The sequence below is a fragment of the Leptinotarsa decemlineata genome, unplaced genomic scaffold (genome assembly GCF_025532065.1).
Source record: "Leptinotarsa decemlineata unplaced genomic scaffold, Ldec_3_MD MMD2_tig00000591_RagTag_RagTag, whole genome shotgun sequence".
Taxonomy (NCBI): domain Eukaryota; kingdom Metazoa; phylum Arthropoda; class Insecta; order Coleoptera; family Chrysomelidae; genus Leptinotarsa; species Leptinotarsa decemlineata.
The window spans coordinates 1,928,154-1,934,153 of record NW_027412552.1 but is presented as its reverse complement, the minus strand read 5'-3'; positions in this window follow the sequence as shown (position 1 = coordinate 1,934,153).

The following is a 6,000-nucleotide window of genomic DNA, read 5'->3' as shown; positions in this document are numbered from 1 at the left end:
CTTCATTGTTGAATTTTCACTAAACAATTTTACAAAAACGCAATACATGTTTCGCCATACACTGGTGTATTTCCACATTTGAAAATATATTTAGTAACGGGGAGTTATTCAACTCTAATTGATCATTCAGTAAATTACCCTAATTCTTGAATCTATTGATTTCTAAACATTCTAGAAGATTCAGTTTCAAACTCTTCTCTTCTAAATGTAACACATCGTATTCATGATTGAACTCAAGTCCTTCTGCTGAAAGGTGGTTTGCAAATGTGGAATTGGTCTTTCTATTTACAAAACTACTACTATGTTCTTTAATTCTTTGGGAAAATGTTCTCCCTGTGTGGCAAATGACAGAAAAGTATATGAAATTTTATCTGATGACCCTACCATAAAAATACAAAATAAGTCTAATAAAATAACTAAAGGATTACTAGATCATAAATATTGATAAAAAATGTGCTGACTACCTCACTACAGAAAATGGAGTGTTTCCCAAAATGTATTTTCTACCTAAAATCCACAAAGAAGGGATGCCTTTGAGACCAATTGTCAGTTTTATAAATTCCCCTATATATAAAATATCAAAGTGGGTTAGTGAAATTTTGAAAACTGGTTTTGAAAAAGATGATCATCATGCGAAAGACTCTTTTGATTTTTCTGCTTTTATTCGAGGACAAAAAATAACTGATGATTATATTTTAATATCTCTAGACGTAGAATCCCTTTTCACCAACATCCTTGTCGATGTCACAATTAAAATTATTATTCAAAGATGGCCCAAAATCTCAGAATTCACTATTTTACCTCTAAATGAATTTATAAAAGTATTTGAATTTTGCATTAAGTCGAGCTATTTTAAATACGACGGAGTTTTTTATAAACAAATATCCGGACTAATGGGAAACTGTATGTCACTTATATGTGCAGATCTAGTGACATCTGAACTCCAAAAACGTAGTCTAGAACAATTGTCTTTTTCAGTTCTGTTTTTCAAAAGATACGTTGATGACATTTTCACTTCAATACCCAAGAATAAAAAAGTGGAAATTATTGATGTTTTTCAAAGCTTCCACCCAAGTTTGAAATTTACAGCAGAATTGGAAAAAGACAATTCTCTAGCCTTCTTAGACACTAAGATGTCGAAAACACCTAAACAGATTTTAAAAGTCGACTGGTACCACAAAACTACTTTTTCAGAAAGGTTTATTAATTATTTTTCACAACACAGTTTTAACAATAAAATTAATATCATTAGAAACTTAAAATCAAGAGCACTCACAATTTCTTACAATTACCTACATTGGTGAAAATTATAATTGAAAATAGACAACCTATACTGGAAATTAACAATTCAAACTATTTCAAAATTCCTTATGTACATAACCTTTCTGAAAAATTTGGGTCAGTTCTAAATAATGAACACATCAAAATTGCGTTTGCAAATGATAACACTGTAGGTAAAAGATTTTTTTCGAAACAAAAAACAAAAATTCCGATGAATATGCAATTAAACGTCGTTTTTAACTTCAACTGCAAGGATTATCCAGAATGTTATGTAGGGCAAACGGGACGTTATTTAAAAAACAAGTTGTCTGAACATGAAAGAGATACAAGGAAGTTGAATGTTGCCAATCCAACAGCCCTCGTTGAACACACAAGAGGAAACAACCACAGTTTTGACTTTGCAAACCCCAAGATTTTAGATATTCAACCTTTATTAGGTAAACGACTGTTTAGTGAGATGATCTACATTTTCAAAAAAAAAAGTGTTAACACTAGAAGGGACATAGAAGGACTGAATAGTGTTTATTTTAATTTATTAAATCGTATTCCTTAATATTTTAATACACATAAGTTTCCACCATCCTGTGTAATCTGATATCCTTCTATTGTTCATAATTTTTTCATTTTTGAAAAGGCAAACAAAAACGGCCATTCCTAATCAGTTTGTCTCCCTGGATATCGTTTTCATTTTTAACGTTTTTTTGACATGGATACCTAATTTTTGGTAAGTGCACCTGTTTGATTCTCTTTTACATAATATGAGACTGTATAAACTTCATGAATTTTGCAATATGTATTGGCATACGGCGTGACTCACGGTCGATGGTAGGTTAGACGTTTCTGGAAAACGGAAAGCATGATTTTTCTGAAAATTTCACCTCTCACATTTTCTTACCTGGTCTATCGATCTAAAATATTTTCAGCTTTGCGGCGTTACCACTTCCATCCTAACAACTCTATTTTTTTTAATGGAACATCCCGTATATTAATACATTTTTGGAATAACTCTGATATTTCAATACTTTTTTGTTAATAATGTCCTACACCTATCTCTATCTGTTTTCGAGATAAAAAATAAATTGTGCTAAATATGGTCCAAAACATAGCCTTAATTGAAATTAAGTACATCAGTACTCTCAATTCATGAAAAGTTGATATTTTGAATAGTTTGGACTAACTCGAAATATTCAAATAACACTAAGGAATCGACTCCATATCATACAGGGCGTGCTAAAATTACTATTATTTTCATTGTGCATAAAAGTAGTCAAAAGTTCATTTTTTCAAATAAAACCCCCTATATATTACTCGGTAAATTGAAAGATGGTGAAAAATGCTTCAAGATGATATATCATGTCCCTATACCTAAATCGTCAAGTTTTCTCAATAAAGTCGCTTCTTCTAGAAACATTTTTTTTTACAATTTGGATTTAGGTAGCAGTGGAATTATCAAGCTTATAGCAGGTCGGTTACTTTTATAAGTAATTAATAAATGGTTATTGACGGTGTTTCAATAAATCGCCAAAAATGAATGCAAATATCGATTATTCAAACGAAGTTCTTATGAAATTATTATACATGGACAGTGTGATCAAATCATTGCCAGAACTTGTAGAAAATTCAATCAAATGTATCCTGAATTAACACTAATGAACGAGAGGAAGTAAATCTTTTTCTGCACTGCGAATGGAAGCTTCTGGATATGCACAAAAATATGCCAAAACGTTAACAGTATTGTCCTCATTTGAAGTAACAGGTTTTGGTAATGTTGAAGGCGCTTTTAACATGGAGCCATAGTTAAGGAAATTATTTTGTAATCTTACAAACTTCCTCTCGTTCATTGGTGTTAATTCAGGATACATTTGGTTGAATTTTCTACAAGTTCTGGCAATGATTTGATCACACTGTCCGTGTATAATAAATAATTTCATAAGAAATTCGTTTGAATAATCAATATTTGCATTAATTTTTGGCGATTTTTTGAAACACCGTCAATAACCAATTATCAATTACTTATAAAAGTAACCGAACTGCTATAAGCCTGATAATTACACTGCTAACTAAATCCCAATTCTAAAAAAAATAATGTTTCTAGAAGAAGCGACTTTATTGAGAAAACTTGACGATTTAGGTATAGGGACATGGTATATCATCTTGAAGCATTTTTCACCATCTTTCAATTTACCGAGTAATATACAGGGGGTTTCATTTGATAAAATGAACTTTCGACTACTTTTATGCACAATGGAAATAATAGTAATTTTAGCATGCCATGTATGATATGGAGTCGATTTCTTGGTGTTATTTGAATATTTCGAGTTTGTCCAAACTTTCATCAAAATATCAACTTTTCATGAATTGAGAGTACTGATGTACTTAATTTCAATTAAGGCTATGTTTTGGACCATATTTAGAAAAATTTATTTTTTATCTCGAAAACAGATAGAGATAGGTATAGGACATTATTAATAAAAAAGTATCAAAATACCAGAGCGATACCAAAAATGTATTAATATACGGGGTGTTCCAGTTAAAAAAATAAAGTTGCTAGGACTTTTTTATGAAAATGGCAACGCCGCAATGCTGAAAATATTTTAGATTGATAGAACAGGTAAGGAAATGTGAGATGTGAAATTTTCAGAAAAATCATGCTTTGCGTTTTCCAGAAACGTCTAACCTACCATCGACCGTGAGTCACGCTGTATACTGTTCACTTATTAAATTATTTTATTGTAGAGCCCTAATGATGGATTTAATAAAATTCGAAACGTTGGCATGAAACTGAATTGTTTATCTACGAATATTTTTATCCCTTTCCCAACCAATCGAAAAAACCGCATTTGAAAATATTTTGGATCACCAAACCAGGCAAAGGCAAATATACAGTTTTAGGCAATAGCCACAAGTCAGCTTATATACGCATGATCTATCTGGCACTGAAGTTTTGTCTTTATTGTTTCTAATAGATTCACTTAGACTATCATTTGTTTTGAGAGCTATGTTTACGCATTCTTTCTTCAAAAAACGGGCAAAGTTGAGATCTATTTGTAGTTCTTGCGGGATTCAACCGCACTGTGCTTCCACGTTTTTCCCGAGCAATCACCGGTGGTCCTTGGTCTAGCCCGGAGCAAGCGCAGATCGCGTGAAATTCCACAAAGAAATACCAGTTTATCAACAATTAGTCCGTCCATTAAAAAATGCCATTCTCGTAAAAACACCTCTTACTGCTATCTGAAATATTATCGGAAGCACCGTCCAAATACTACGTCGACGAACGATGTGAATGAATGTTTGTGAGAATTTCACAAAACGATGTATAATTGTGTCTTGTCTGGTTGCTTAATGGGTTATTTTGAGTAAAGAATGATGGTGGTATTACATGCAGCTGATTAATGCTGCATTGGGTTATAAAACAAACATTTGTCGTGCTGAATTTTTCCTATACTAATGAGTTTGAAAATCAACAACTTAATAACTATAATCCTCTTTGATGCAAGTTCACAATAGCGATATGACTAATAATAAATGACGTTCATAGATATGAATCTAAATTTCACATCATAGGAAAAAGTGATAGAGCTAGCCGATATTTAATGAAAACTCATTAAACCTTTTTTAGATAAATCTCTCTAGTGAGATTTTCACTCGAAAGTATACAACTATACGTAATTTCCTTGAGCAACAGAGGAATAAATCATTTTCAAGTCGCTGTTCCGTAGGTTACATAAAGGTTACATACTTCATGGGCCTGAAAAGTGTCGGGCCTAACACATAGATAGCACTAGTCTTTTTGCATTCATCGCTTTTTCAATTAATACTATTCTTCAAAAGAAAGCTTTTGAAATTTCATGATATTCTACTCATAAGTTTATGAGTTATTTTGCCAAAAGTGGCACTACTTTTGTTGTTTCCATCAGAAAGAACAATTAAACGTTGAAAATTAACCAAAAGAACAATTTATTGAACGTTGGTTTGCTGACTTCGTAGAGATCCCGATGATGCAGAACGATGATGCATAACAAACCGGAATTTTTGCGTCGATATGTGACAATGGATGAAACAAACAGCTTTTGCTATTTCTGTGGCTTTTTTAATGTTTATTTTCTGAATATATACTCTTGTTTCTTGTTTTTGTTTATTATATATGTGTGTGTGAGTAGTCTTATGCGCATATCACCAAATTAGATATTCATTTGAATTGAAAGGGTTATATTTTTAGGAGTGATTAATTTTTGAGAAGGAAGTTTTTGACTTTCTACTACTCCATCTTGATACAAAAAAAGGATGAAGGAATCTTACAAAGAAAGGAAGGAATCAATCAATTTGAAAATAAGTAACTCCATACATGGATGTGTAGATCATGCAAAGAAGTAACTTTCAGGCACAAACAGAAAGAAAGTTCTCCTAAAACAGCTACTTTCATATAAACATTGAATTACACATCAGAAAAAAATTCTTTCGAAACAATTACCTCTATATGCATGCATCATCCTCAATGCTCATTTCAACTCTCACTAGTTCGGACTTCCATTGTCTATTAGATAAAATGATTTGAAATCCCTGAAACAAGTAAAAAAGAATAATTAAAAAAAGAGAATAGTTGAAAATAACAATTATATTAAGCAACAATAAACCTGAAATGAAATGATAGTAAAATAACCTACAAGTAAAAATATAATAATTGAATAAATAAAAAATTAAAGGAATGCAAAAAGAAAA